At 45.2% G+C, this 12,500-nt stretch overlaps 22 non-coding genes and 1 pseudogene across 22 annotated transcripts in view; all 23 read left to right on the forward strand.

The window, feature by feature from the left end:
- The window catches only part of LOC115184764 (5S ribosomal RNA), a 119-nt gene extending 114 nt beyond the window's left edge, over window positions 1-5 (forward strand). Inside the window, exon 1 of the ribosomal RNA XR_003874590.1 lies at window positions 1-5. This exon is cut by the window's left edge and continues 114 nt beyond it. This is a non-coding gene — a ribosomal RNA (5S ribosomal RNA).
- A 161-nt stretch (window positions 6-166) lies between these two features.
- LOC115184838 (uncharacterized) lies at window positions 167-285 on the forward strand (annotated as a pseudogene).
- Window positions 286-446: 161 nt separating this feature from the next.
- LOC115184833 (5S ribosomal RNA) lies at window positions 447-565 on the forward strand. The gene has a single exon (XR_003874658.1). It is a non-coding gene; the product is annotated as a 5S ribosomal RNA (ribosomal RNA).
- A 161-nt stretch (window positions 566-726) lies between these two features.
- LOC115184706 (5S ribosomal RNA) lies at window positions 727-845 on the forward strand. The gene has a single exon (XR_003874536.1). It is a non-coding gene; the product is annotated as a 5S ribosomal RNA (ribosomal RNA).
- Window positions 846-1,006: 161 nt separating this feature from the next.
- Window positions 1,007-1,125, forward strand: LOC115184740 (5S ribosomal RNA). The gene has a single exon (XR_003874569.1). It is a non-coding gene; the product is annotated as a 5S ribosomal RNA (ribosomal RNA).
- Window positions 1,126-1,534: 409 nt separating this feature from the next.
- Window positions 1,535-1,653, forward strand: LOC115184588 (5S ribosomal RNA). Its single transcript, XR_003874422.1, has one exon. It is a non-coding gene; the product is annotated as a 5S ribosomal RNA (ribosomal RNA).
- Window positions 1,654-1,814: 161 nt separating this feature from the next.
- On the forward strand, window positions 1,815-1,933 carry LOC115184741 (5S ribosomal RNA). Its single transcript, XR_003874570.1, has one exon. It is a non-coding gene; the product is annotated as a 5S ribosomal RNA (ribosomal RNA).
- A 161-nt stretch (window positions 1,934-2,094) lies between these two features.
- LOC115184771 (5S ribosomal RNA) lies at window positions 2,095-2,213 on the forward strand. The gene has a single exon (XR_003874597.1). It is a non-coding gene; the product is annotated as a 5S ribosomal RNA (ribosomal RNA).
- A 161-nt stretch (window positions 2,214-2,374) lies between these two features.
- LOC115184672 (5S ribosomal RNA) lies at window positions 2,375-2,493 on the forward strand. Its single transcript, XR_003874502.1, has one exon. It is a non-coding gene; the product is annotated as a 5S ribosomal RNA (ribosomal RNA).
- A 161-nt stretch (window positions 2,494-2,654) lies between these two features.
- On the forward strand, window positions 2,655-2,773 carry LOC115184742 (5S ribosomal RNA). Its single transcript, XR_003874571.1, has one exon. It is a non-coding gene; the product is annotated as a 5S ribosomal RNA (ribosomal RNA).
- A 161-nt stretch (window positions 2,774-2,934) lies between these two features.
- On the forward strand, window positions 2,935-3,053 carry LOC115184772 (5S ribosomal RNA). The gene has a single exon (XR_003874598.1). It is a non-coding gene; the product is annotated as a 5S ribosomal RNA (ribosomal RNA).
- A 161-nt stretch (window positions 3,054-3,214) lies between these two features.
- On the forward strand, window positions 3,215-3,333 carry LOC115184743 (5S ribosomal RNA). The gene has a single exon (XR_003874572.1). It is a non-coding gene; the product is annotated as a 5S ribosomal RNA (ribosomal RNA).
- Window positions 3,334-3,494: 161 nt separating this feature from the next.
- Window positions 3,495-3,613, forward strand: LOC115184656 (5S ribosomal RNA). The gene has a single exon (XR_003874487.1). It is a non-coding gene; the product is annotated as a 5S ribosomal RNA (ribosomal RNA).
- A 161-nt stretch (window positions 3,614-3,774) lies between these two features.
- Window positions 3,775-3,893, forward strand: LOC115184657 (5S ribosomal RNA). The gene has a single exon (XR_003874488.1). It is a non-coding gene; the product is annotated as a 5S ribosomal RNA (ribosomal RNA).
- A 161-nt stretch (window positions 3,894-4,054) lies between these two features.
- Window positions 4,055-4,173, forward strand: LOC115184831 (5S ribosomal RNA). The gene has a single exon (XR_003874656.1). It is a non-coding gene; the product is annotated as a 5S ribosomal RNA (ribosomal RNA).
- A 161-nt stretch (window positions 4,174-4,334) lies between these two features.
- On the forward strand, window positions 4,335-4,453 carry LOC115184798 (5S ribosomal RNA). The gene has a single exon (XR_003874623.1). It is a non-coding gene; the product is annotated as a 5S ribosomal RNA (ribosomal RNA).
- Window positions 4,454-4,614: 161 nt separating this feature from the next.
- Window positions 4,615-4,733, forward strand: LOC115184744 (5S ribosomal RNA). The gene has a single exon (XR_003874573.1). It is a non-coding gene; the product is annotated as a 5S ribosomal RNA (ribosomal RNA).
- A 161-nt stretch (window positions 4,734-4,894) lies between these two features.
- On the forward strand, window positions 4,895-5,013 carry LOC115184773 (5S ribosomal RNA). Its single transcript, XR_003874599.1, has one exon. It is a non-coding gene; the product is annotated as a 5S ribosomal RNA (ribosomal RNA).
- Window positions 5,014-5,174: 161 nt separating this feature from the next.
- Window positions 5,175-5,293, forward strand: LOC115184677 (5S ribosomal RNA). Its single transcript, XR_003874507.1, has one exon. It is a non-coding gene; the product is annotated as a 5S ribosomal RNA (ribosomal RNA).
- A 161-nt stretch (window positions 5,294-5,454) lies between these two features.
- LOC115184765 (5S ribosomal RNA) lies at window positions 5,455-5,573 on the forward strand. The gene has a single exon (XR_003874591.1). It is a non-coding gene; the product is annotated as a 5S ribosomal RNA (ribosomal RNA).
- Window positions 5,574-5,982: 409 nt separating this feature from the next.
- On the forward strand, window positions 5,983-6,101 carry LOC115184683 (5S ribosomal RNA). Its single transcript, XR_003874513.1, has one exon. It is a non-coding gene; the product is annotated as a 5S ribosomal RNA (ribosomal RNA).
- A 161-nt stretch (window positions 6,102-6,262) lies between these two features.
- Window positions 6,263-6,381, forward strand: LOC115184799 (5S ribosomal RNA). The gene has a single exon (XR_003874624.1). It is a non-coding gene; the product is annotated as a 5S ribosomal RNA (ribosomal RNA).
- A 161-nt stretch (window positions 6,382-6,542) lies between these two features.
- LOC115184800 (5S ribosomal RNA) lies at window positions 6,543-6,661 on the forward strand. The gene has a single exon (XR_003874625.1). It is a non-coding gene; the product is annotated as a 5S ribosomal RNA (ribosomal RNA).
- The last annotated feature ends 5,839 nt before the right edge of the window (window positions 6,662-12,500 follow it).

Genomic DNA, 12,500 nt, shown 5'->3' on the forward strand with positions numbered 1-12,500 from the left:
AAGCTTTTTGTCCACGAGGGTGTGCTCTTACACTATTTCATCATTAACACTGCCTTGTAGTAAGCATTTAATGATGAATTGACTAAATGCAGCTTCCTGCTGCAAAATGCAGTCTGTTTATCAGACTCACTTTGACTATATATGTTGTACCAAGAGATTGTTTATCGTTTACGGCCATACCAGCCTGGGTACGCCCGATCTCGTCTGATCTCGGAAGCTAAGCAGGGTCGGGCCTGGTTAGTATTTGAATGGGAGACAGCCTGGGAATACCAGGTGCTGTAAGCTTTTTGTCCACGAGGGTGTGCTCTTACACTATTTCATCAGCAACACTGCCTTGTAGTAAGCATTTAATGATGAATTGACTAAATGCAGCTTCCTGCTGCAAAATGCAGTCTGTTTATCAGACTCACTTTGACTATATATGTTGTACCAAGAGATTGTTTATCGTTTACGGCCATACCAGCCTGGGTATGCCCGATCTCGTCTGATCTCGGAAGCTAAGCAGTGTCGGGCCTGGTTAGTACTTGGATGGGAGACCGCCTGGGGATACCAGGTGCTGTAAGCTTTTTGTCCACGAGGGTGTGCTCTTACACTATTTCATCAGCAACACTGCCTTGTAGTAAGCATTTAATGATGAATTGACTAAATGCAGCTTCCTGCTGCAAAATGCAGTCTGTTTATCAGACTCACTTTGACTATATATGTTGTACCAAGAGATTGTTTATCGTTTACGGCCATACCAGCCTGGGTACGCCCGATCTCGTCTGATCTCGGAAGCGAAGCAGGGTCGGGCCTGGTTAGTACTTGGATGGGAGACCGCCTGGGAATATCAGGTGCTGTAAGCTTTTTGTCCACGAGGGTGTGCTCTTACACTATTTCATCAGCAACACTGCCTTGTAGTAAGCATTTAATGATGAATTGACTAAATGCAGCTTCCTGCTGCAAAATGCAGTCTGTTTATCAGACTCACTTTGACTATATATGTTGTACCAAGAGATTGTTTATCGTTTACGGCCATACCAGCCTGGGTACGCCCGATCTCGTCTGATCTCGGAAGCTAAGCAGGGTCGGGCCTGGTTAGTATTTGAATGGGAGACCGCCTGGGAATACCAGGTGCTGTAAGCTTTTTGTCCACGAGGGTGTTCTCTTACACTATTTCATCAGCAACACTGCCTTGTAGTAAGCATTTAATGATGAATTGACTAAATGCAGCTTCCTGCCTTTTTAATAGGATCAAAGTTCCGTGTGTTGTCAGTTAGCATCTGCCTTGTATTTATAAGACAAATAATAATATTGTGTCTGAATGCAGCTTGTGTGTGCTTTGTGCTCCCTTACCCTGTTCAAATGATGAAAAGAAATAAAGTTTGTATTTTATCCAACTACCTGTGCTATAAAGTGATGGCTACAGTGTTTGTAATTTCTTCTACTTTTTCAGTGACACAAAGTTCAAGCTGCTTATCTAATTGGTGAAAATGCAATGTCTGTTTATCAGACTCACTTTGACTATATATGTTGTACCAAGAGATTGTTTATCGTTTACGGCCATACCAGCCTGGGTACGCCCGATCTCGTCTGATCTCGGAAGCTAAGCAGGGTCGGGCCTGGTTAGTACTTGGATGGGAGACCGCCTGGGAATACCAGGTGCTGTAAGCTTTTTGTCCACGAGGGTGTGCTCTTACACTATTTCATCAGCAACACTGCCTTGTAGTAAGCATTTAATGATGAATTGACTAAATGCAGCTTCCTGCTGCAAAATGCAGTCTGTTTATCAGACTCACTTTGACTATATATGTTGTACCAAGAGATTGTTTATCGTTTACGGCCATACCAGCCTGGGTACGCCCGATCTCGTCTGATCTCGGAAGCTAAGCAGGGTCGGGCCTGGTTAGTATTTGAATGGGAGACCGCCTGGGAATACCAGGTGCTGTAAGCTTTTTGTCCACGAGGGTGTGCTCTTACACTATTTCATCAGCAACACTGCCTTGTAGTAAGCATTTAATGATGAATTGACTAAATGCAGCTTCCTGCTGCAAAATGCAGTCTGTTTATCAGACTCACTTTGACTATATATGTTGTACCAAGAGATTGTTTATCGTTTACGGCCATACCAGCCTGGGTATGCCCGATCTCGTCTGATCTCGGAAGCTAAGCAGTGTCGGGCCTGGTTAGTACTTGGATGGGAGACCGCCTGGGAATACCAGGTGCTGTAAGCTTTTTGTCCACGAGGGTGTGCTCTTACACTATTTCATCAGCAACACTGCCTTGTAGTAAGCATTTAATGATGAATTGACTAAATGCAGCTTCCTGCTGCAAAATGCAGTCTGTTTATCAGACTCACTTTGACTATATATGTTGTACCAAGAGATTGTTTATCGTTTACGGCCATACCAGCCTGGGTACGCCCGATCTCGTCTGATCTCGGAAGCTAAGCAGGGTCGGGCCTGGTTAGTACTTGGATGGGAGACCGCCTGGGAATATCAGGTGCTGTAAGCTTTTTGTCCACGAGGGTGTGCTCTTACACTATTTCATCAGCAACACTGCCTTGTAGTAAGCATTTAATGATGAATTGACTAAATGCAGCTTCCTGCTGCAAAATGCAGTCTGTTTATCAGACTCACTTTGACTATATATGTTGTACCAAGAGATTGTTTATCGTTTACGGCCATACCAGCCTGGGTACGCCCGATCTCGTCTGATCTCGGAAGCTAAGCAGGGTCGGGCCTGGTTAGTATTTGAATGGGAGACCGCCTGGGAATACCAGGTGCTGTAAGCTTTTTGTCCACGAGGGTGTGCTCTTACACTATTTCATCAGCAACACTGCCTTGTAGTAAGCATTTAATGATGAATTGACTAAATGCAGCTTCCTGCTGCAAAATGCAGTCTGTTTATCAGACTCACTTTGACTATATATGTTGTACCAAGAGATAGTTTATCGTTTACGGCCATACCAGCCTGGGTATGCCCGATCTCGTCTGATCTCGGAAGCTAAGCAGTGTCGGGCCTGGTTAGTACTTGGATGGGAGACCGCCTGGGAATACCAGGTGCTGTAAGCTTTTTGTCCACGAGGGTGTGCTCTTACACTATTTCATCAGCAACACTGCCTTGTAGTAAGCATTTAATGATGAATTGACTAAATGCAGCTTCCTGCTGCAAAATGCAGTCTGTTTATCAGACTCACTTTGACTATATATGTTGTACCAAGAGATTGTTTATCGTTTACGGCCATACCAGCCTGGGTACGCCCGATCTCGTCTGATCTCGGAAGCTAAGCAGGGTCGGGCCTGGTTAGTATTTGAATGGGAGACCGCCTGGGAATACCAGGTGCTGTAAGCTTTTTGTCCACGAGGGTGTGCTCTTACACTATTTCATCAGCAACACTGCCTTGTAGTAAGCATTTAATGATGAATTGACTAAATGCAGCTTCCTGCTGCAAAATGCAGTCTGTTTATCAGACTCACTTTGACTATATATGTTGTACCAAGGGATTGTTTATCGTTTACGGCCATACCAGCCTGGGTACGCCCGATCTCGTCTGATCTCGGAAGCTAAGCAGGGTTGGGCCTGGTTAGTACTTGGATGGGAGACCGCCTGGGAATATCAGGTGCTGTAAGCTTTTTGTCCACGAGGGTGTGCTCTTACACTATTTCATCAGCAACACTGCCTTGTAGTAAGCATTTAATGATGAATTGACTAAATGCAGCTTCCTGCTGCAAAATGCAGTCTGTTTATCAGACTCACTTTGACTATATATGTTGTACCAAGGGATTGTTTATCGTTTACGGCCATACCAGCCTGGGTACGCCCGATCTCGTCTGATCTCGGAAGCTAAGCAGGGTTGGGCCTGGTTAGTACTTGGATGGGAGACCGCCTGGGAATATCAGGTGCTGTAAGCTTTTTGTCCACGAGGGTGTGCTCTTACACTATTTCATCAGCAACACTGCCTTGTAGTAAGCATTTAATGATGAATTGACTAAATGCAGCTTCCTGCTGCAAAATGCAGTCTGTTTATCAGACTCACTTTGACTATATATGTTGTACCAAGAGATTGTTTATCGTTTACGGCCATACCAGCCTGGGTATGCCCGATCTCGTCTGATCTCGGAAGCTAAGCAGGGTCGGGCCTGGTTAGTATTTGAATGGGAGACCGCCTGGGAATACCAGGTGCTGTAAGATTTTTGTCCACGAGGGTGTGCTCTTACACTATTTCATCAGCAACACTGCCTTGTAGTAAGCATTTAATGATGAATTGACTAAATGCAGCTTCCTGCTGCAAAATGCAGTCTGTTTATCAGACTCACTTTGACTATATATGTTGTACCAAGAGATTGTTTATCGTTTACGGCCATACCAGCCTGGGTACGCCCGATCTCGTCTGATCTCGGAAGCTAAGCAGGGTCGGGCCTGGTTAGTATTTGAATGGGAGACCGCCTGGGAATACCAGGTGCTGTAAGATTTTTGTCCACGAGGGTGTGCTCTTACACTATTTCATCAGCAACACTGCCTTGTAGTAAGCATTTAATGATGAATTGACTAAATGCAGCTTCCTGCTGCAAAATGCAGTCTGTTTATCAGACTCACTTTGACTATATATGTTGTACCAAGAGATTGTTTATCGTTTACGGCCATACCAGCCTGGGTACGCCCGATCTCGTCTGATCTCGGAAGCTAAGCAGGGTCGGGCCTGGTTAGTATTTGAATGGGAGACCGCCTGGGAATACCAGGTGCTGTAAGCTTTTTGTCCACGAGGGTGTGCTCTTACACTATTTCATCAGCAACACTGCCTTGTAGTAAGCATTTAATGATGAATTGACTAAATGCAGCTTCCTGCTGCAAAATGCAGTCTGTTTATCAGACTCACTTTGACTATATATGTTGTACCAAGAGATTGTTTATTGTTTACGGCCATACCAGCCTGGGTATGCCCGATCTCGTCTGATCTCGGAAGCTAAGCAGTGTCGGGCCTGGTTAGTACTTGGATGGGAGACCGCCTGGGAATACCAGGTGCTGTAAGCTTTTTGTCCACGAGGGTGTGCTCTTACACTATTTCATCAGCAACACTGCCTTGTAGTAAGCATTTAATGATGAATTGACTAAATGCAGCTTCCTGCTGCAAAATGCAGTCTGTTTATCAGACTCACTTTGACTATATATGTTGTACCAAGAGATTGTTTATTGTTTACGGCCATACCAGCCTGGGTACGCCCGATCTCGTCTGATCTCGGAAGCTAAGCACGTTTGGGCCTGGTTAGTACTTGGATGGGAGACCGCCTGGGAATACCAGGTGCTGTAAGCTTTTTGTCCACGAGGGTGTGCTCTTACACTATTTCATCAGCAACACTGCCTTGTAGTAAGCATTTAATGATGAATTGACTAAATGCAGCTTCCTGCTGCAAAATGCAGTCTGTTTATCAGACTCACTTTGACTATATATGTTGTACCAAGAGATTGTTTATCGTTTACGGCCATACCAGCCTGGGTACGCCCGATCTCGTCTGATCTCGGAAGCTAAGCAGGGTCGGGCCTGGTTAGTACTTGGATGGGAGACCGCCTGGGAATACATGGTGCTGTAAGCTTTTTGTCCACGAGGGTGTGCTCTTACACTATTTCATCAGCAACACTGCCTTGTAGTAAGCATTTAATGATGAATTGACTAAATGCAGCTTCCTGCCTTTTTAATAGGATCAAAGTTCCGTGTGTTGTCAGTTAGCATCTGCCTTGTATTTATAAGACAAATAATAATATTGTGTCTGAATGCAGCTTGTGTGTGCTTTGTGCTCCCTTACCCTGTTCAAATGATGAAAAGAAATAAAGTTTGTATTTTATCCAACTACCTGTGCTATAAAGTGATGGCTACAGTGTTTGTAATTTCTTCTACTTTTTCAGTGACACAAAGTTCAAGCTGCTTATCTAATTGGTGAAAATGCAATGTCTGTTTATCAGACTCACTTTGACTATATATGTTGTACCAAGAGATTATTTATCGTTTACGGCCATACCAGCCTGGGTACGCCCGATCTCGTCTGATCTCGGAAGCTAAGCAGGTTTGGGCCTGGTTAGTACTTGGATGGGAGACCGCCTGGGAATACCAGGTGCTGTAAGCTTTTTGTCCACGAGGGTGTGCTCTTACACTATTTCATCAGCAACACTGCCTTGTAGTAAGCATTTAATGATGAATTGACTAAATGCAGCTTCCTGCTGCAAAATGCAGTCTGTTTATCAGACTCACTTTGACTATATATGTTGTACCAAGAGATTGTTTATTGTTTACGGCCATACCAGCCTGGGTACGCCCGATCTCGTCTGATCTCGGAAGCTAAGCAGGTTTGGGCCTGGTTAGTACTTGGATGGGAGACCGCCTGGGAATACCAGGTGCTGTAAGCTTTTTGTCCACGAGGGTGTGCTCTTACACTATTTCATCAGCAACACTGCCTTGTAGTAAGCATTTAATGATGAATTGACTAAATGCAGCTTCCTGCTGCAAAATGCAGTCTGTTTATCAGACTCACTTTGACTATATATGTTGTACCAAGAGATTGTTTATCGTTTACGGCCATACCAGCCTGGGTACGCCCGATCTCGTCTGATCTCGGAAGCTAAGCAGGGTCGGGCCTGGTTAGTATTTGAATGGGAGACCGCCTGGGAATACCAGGTGCTGTAAGATTTTTGTCCACGAGGGTGTGCTCTTACACTATTTCATCAGCAACACTGCCTTGTAGTAAGCATTTAATGATGAATTGACTAAATGCAGCTTCCTGCCTTTTTAATAGGATCAAAGTTCTGTGTGTTGTCAGTTAGCATCTGCCTTGTATTTATAAGACAAATAATAATATTGTGTCTGAATGCAGCTTGTGTGTGCTTTGTGCTCCCTTACCCTGTTCAAATGATGAAAAGAAATAAAGTTTGTATTTTATCCAACTACCTGTGCTATAAAGTGATGGCTACAGTGTTTGTAATTTCTTCTACTTTTTCAGTGACACAAAGTTCAAGCTGCTTATCTAATTGGTGAAAATGCAATGTCTGTTTATCAGACTCACTTTGACTATATATGTTGTACCAAGAGATTGTTTATCGTTTATGGCCATACCAGCCTGGGTACGCCCTTCCTGTGCTGGAGAGTGAGACAGGTGTTGCTGATTGAGCTAAGGTTGAGTGTTTGCTCCAGAGTGTTTTGTTTGATTTCTTGGTGGTTTTTAGTTCAATCTCATTTTTGTTTATTGAATAAGTTTGAGCATTTGTTTGGTTGTGTTCCCCGGCAGCATATTGCTGTTTGGGGGACTTTCCTCCAGTCGTTTTGGATACAATGGCTTCGACCCATGCAGACAAAAGAATGACGAGCAAAGGAAATATAGATAATGGTTCTACAATTAGACAGACGCAAAATTATGAAAAGACCTTAACAGTTGCTGTGGAAATTATGGGTGAAGAAAAAATTACTATGATGGAGTTATTGAGCGGGATTAAGGAAGTTTGTGGACTGGTGTGCGGATGTCGGTTCAAAGCCGAAAATCGATATGAAGTGACATTGTCAAGTGTGAGAGGAAAAGAAAAGCTGATCGATGGTTTTAAAATTCGGAACTGCCGTATCATGGCTAAGGATCTATCACTTGATGAAATGGTCGTATCTTTCTTAAACCTTCCAGTGTACATAACAGACGAGGTCATCCTGGAACGGCTTAGAGCATGGGGTGTGTCTGCGGTGTCACCAGTGAAGAGGCGCTTCTGGCCGGGGACAGAAGTTGCAGATGGTACGCGCTTCTGTAAAGTGAAATTCACAGACACTGTGCGCTCGCTGCCATATTCGACCAAATTTGAGACGTTGGAAGGGACAGAGTATTTCAGAGTGATACACGACCGTCAGGTCAAGGTTTGCAGACTTTGTATTCAGCCAGGACACGTTCTACGTGATTGCCCTGATTTTGCCTGTCATAAGTGTGGTGAGCAGGGGCATTACGCAAGAGAGTGTAATGGGAGAAGAGAACGCGGTTGTGTTGGTTGCGGGAGGAGTGTTAGGCAGTGCTCCTGTACCCAGGGTGATGGAGCTCCTGGATTGTCAAATCAGGTAATCAGCGGGGATGGTGTGGAGGAGAGCGAGATGGAGGAATCTGGGGAGGAAATGAGGATGGGGGAGGAGTCCCAGAGACGGATGGAGGATGAAGAAGACCAGAGGCAGTCGGAGGATGAAGAAGAGAAGGGGCCATGTCCTGTGGGAAAGGAGGTCTCCAAGGGGAAGGATATCAGTTCAAGCCTAGACGGTGTGGAGATGGAGGGCGTTCCTGGTGGAGAGGAGGGGGTAGCGGGGTGTACGGGAGAAGCAACTGGAGCGGCATTGGCTTCGGATTCTGGGGGTGCGGTGGAGAACCCGAAGGTGTCTGTAGTCCCGGGAGGCTCTTCTCAGGAGATGGCTCCTGCTCGGGATGATTCTTACAAGCGTAAAGGGTCTGGAGAAGAGATGACGGGGGAAGAGATGGAGTTTATACAATCTGAGCGGAGGGATAATAAAAAGAACCTGATAGCCAAGAAGAAGAAAAGGGTAAAAGATCTATCATGACGGACTGGATTGATTTCCTCCTCTATGTATCCGTTATGGTGAGAGTTGTCTCTATCAACACCAATGGACTTCGTAGCAAAGAAAAGCTAGAGCTGGTGTTGGAAGCTTTCTGTGCAGACATATTATGTCTTCAGGAGACTCACTGGACTGAGCCGTATATGGATAACGTAAGACAGCGATGGAATGGACAAATGTACGTGAGTAATGGTACTGTGCGTGCATGTGGAGTAGCTATTTTGGTTAAACAAGATGTTGTGTCTAATTTAAGTTTGTTATGTGCTGATAATGAAGGTCGAATGGTGGGAGTGGGTTTCACGTTTAAAGGTGTGGATTATTCATTGTACAATGTGTATGCTCCTAATACTGAAATTGAGAGAAGGGTTTTGTTTATGTCTATGGGGGGATTATGTGGGAGAAACTGTCTGCTTGTTGGAGATTTTAATGTATGGATGGATAGGTTGGATGCCTCAAGTAGCGCACATTTTGGCTCTGACTCTTCTCGTGGCGCACTATTAAAGGTAATGCAGGATGAGGATTTGGTGGATATATGGAGGGAGAGGAATCCAGATAAGCGGGTGTTCTCTCGCAGACAAGTGGTGAGGGGAGAGCTCAGGCAGTCACGCATAGATTTGTGTCTTGCTCATAGAGCGGTTGCGAACTTGGTTGTGGGGGTAGAGTATTCCCACACATTTTTTAGTGACCATGATGCTCTGCTTTTCCGGCTGGGTGCGTCGAGGGAGGGGAGGGTGGGGGGGTTGTGGTGTCTTAATGCCAGTCTGCTGAAGGATGAGGGGTTTAAGGGAGCAGTGAAAGAGTGTGTGAATGAGGCCATGTCAGATCCTCTGTTTGAGTCTGATGTGTGTGTGTGGTGGGAAGGTTTAAAAAGGGAGTTCAAGCGGCTGGCAATATATTGTGCAAGACAGGCTAGTGTGGTAAGAAGGAGGGAAGAGAGGATTCTTAAGTCCCACCTGATATTTGAGTTAGAAAAGATAGAAAATTGTCCAGGATATGATATTGCAGATTACCTGAGGCTGCGGGAGGAGTTGAAGGTCTTAGAGAGGCATAGGTGTATGGGGGCAGTGGTGAGGAGTAGAGCGCAGTATGTAGTGGAGGGGGAGAGGAGTACTGCTTTTTTTCTGGGGTTAGAAAGGCGGAAGCAGGAAAGGAGTTTTCTAACTGAGCTTTTAAATGAGCGGGGGGAGAGGGTGACAGATTTGGAAGGTATTTTGAATACAGTGCATTCTTTTTATAAAGGTTTATTTACTTCAGGCGGGGTGGATGAGGTGTGTATGAGAAGTGTGCTAGAAGCAGTGGAGGTAAGGGTGTCAACTGATGATGTGGAGATGTGTGATGCCGATTTTACATTGGCAGAGGTTAAAGCTGCAATCTTAGGCCTGAATTTGAATAAGAGCCCAGGTTCAGATGGTCTGACTGCAGAGTTTTACCGTGAGTTTAGTGACATACTAGCCCCACTGATGCTGCGTGTATTTGAGTGTATGGAGGAGAGGAGGGAAGTCCCAGAATCATTAGCTTTGGGGGTGTTGAAAGTGGTGTACAAAAGGAAGGGAAGTCGACTGAAACTTGAGAACTACAGACCGATAACCCTTTTGAACTCTGACAATAAGGTGCTGGCTAAGGTAATGGCCAATAGGTTGAAAAAGGTGATGGGTAGCATTATAGCACCTACTCAGGCCTATGGGGTACCGGGGAGGGATATAGTTGACACCCTCTGCACTATCCGGGATGTAGTGAGGCATATGGGGGATGTGGGTGGGGTGGTGCTCTGTATGGATCTGAATAAAGCCTTTGATCGGGTGGAGCATCGGTTCCTGTTAGAGACCATGGCAAAATTTGGGTTTGGGCCTCGTATAAAAGAATGGGTGAAGCTTTTGCATGGGTCAGCTAGCAGTGTCGTTAAGTGTAATGGTGTGCTGACTGATCCCTTTCCCCTGGGCAGGTCTGTTAGGCAGGGTTGTCCACTGTCTGCTTTGCTGTACAGCATATCAGTTGAGCCTTTGGCTGCTTTTGTTAAGCGTGATAGAGGAGTGCATGGAGTAGACCTGCCGGGGGGTGGCGTTAGTGTGCTGCATCATTACGCTGATGATACCACCTGTACTGTGAGGGATGGAGGGAGTGTGAATTGTCTGATGAAGTGTTTTGATGTGTATGGGAGAGCTTCTGGGGCTAAGGTGAATGTTGAAAAATCTGAAATGTTATGCGTTTCTGATACGGTTGTGTCTACAAGTAACATTCCTTTTAAGACTGTTACAGAACATTTGAGAATTTTGGGTGTGAATATTGGGGTAGATGAGCTGGAGGCGAGAGACTTTACTTGGACAGGGGTGATTAATAAAATGAAGTCGACCTTGAATTACTGGAAACAAAGGAAATTAAAATCGAGGGGGAAAGTGGTGGTGGTGAATGCTCTGTTGATGTCAAAATGTGTATATACTTTAGGGGTTCTGGACATGCCTGTATGGGCTCTGAAGGAAATTAATAATGTAGTGTCTGGGTTCCTGTGGGGTGGGAAGGGTGTGAAAATTGCTCATGATGTGATGATAGCAGATTATGATAGGGGTGGGTTGAGATTAGTAGATCTGGAGGTTAAGTTAAAAGCCATACGGGTTAAGAGAGTGAAACAGTTTTTGTACGGGGAGGAGGGTCAGGGGTGGAAGGAGTTTTTCAGACATTGGTTGCATAGGAGTGGAGGATGCGGAGATTATGGGTTGTTAATGTGTTTAAAGCCTAGCATGTATGCAGAGGTGCCTGCCTTTTATCAGGAGGTGTTCAGGGCCTGGGCAGAGTTTTTACCGCAGGTTAGCTATGAGTGTGACTCTATTGGGGTGATTTTGAATCTACCGGTTTTTATGAACCCATTGCTGCAATCTGAGGGAAAGATGCTGGAGAGTAAGGTGCTTATGAGGGCAGGTATGATAAGAGTGAGGGACTTTAGGTATGAGGTGGTGCCGGGGTTCCTGCCTGATCAGGCGATATTAGATACTGTCTGGAGTGTAGATGAGGATGTCAGGAAAGGGACGGTGTTGAGAATGTATGAGAGGATAAAGGAGTGTTTTCCAAGGGAGTGGGTGAGGCTGCTGGACAATCACATGAGTAAGGGGGTATTAGAGACTTTGCCTGAGATGCAGGTGAAATGTGGGGAGTCTGTGCAAGCCTTATCCTCTACCAAGGTGAGGGCCTTCTACTGGGCTCTTCTTACCAGGAAGGTCAAGGCGCCTGCATCTGAGAAAGTGTGGAGGCAAGTGTTTCCAGAGTTGGATGTGGAGCGGTTGTGGGAGAAGATGGTAGTGAGGCTCAACAGTCTTGAATGTACACATTTTGATTTTATGTTGAGGCACAATCGGGTGTTTACCAAGGTGGTGTTACATCAGGTAGACAGGTCAGTGTCTCGTGTGTGTGACGTATGTAGAGTTATGGATGAAAATCTGATGCACATGATGTTTGAGTGTGTCGAGGTAGCTGGGTTCTATGTGAGGTTGAGGGACATGCTAGAAAGGTACTGGGGAGTAGAGTTAATAGGAGGGGTGGATTGGAGGTGTTTGGTATTGTTTGGAGTGTGTCAGCATGTGAAGGGGGTGAATATTGAATTATTGAATTTTATGCTGTCACATGCAAGGTATGCTGTATATTCGAGGAGGAACTTGGCAAGGTTTGAGGGCAAGAGGGTGACAGTGTGGAAGGTGTTTGAAGGTATGGTCAAGAAGGATATGGGATTGATGCATAGGTCTAGGCAGAAGGATTTTGAAAGTGTGTTTGTGAAGGATTGTGGATTCATTGCTGTGGGGGAGGATGGAGGTTTGGTGTATGGGTTTTGATGTGCAAAGTTTTGGAGAGATATCATCAATCATTGAGAATTTCTTAGTTTTTATTTGATAGGGGGTTGCTTGTAACCTCTAATTTCATGGAATTTGTTTTATCTTAGTCTTGTATGTAA

The sequence above is a fragment of the Salmo trutta genome, unplaced genomic scaffold, assembly GCF_901001165.1.
Source record: "Salmo trutta unplaced genomic scaffold, fSalTru1.1, whole genome shotgun sequence".
Taxonomy (NCBI): domain Eukaryota; kingdom Metazoa; phylum Chordata; class Actinopteri; order Salmoniformes; family Salmonidae; genus Salmo; species Salmo trutta.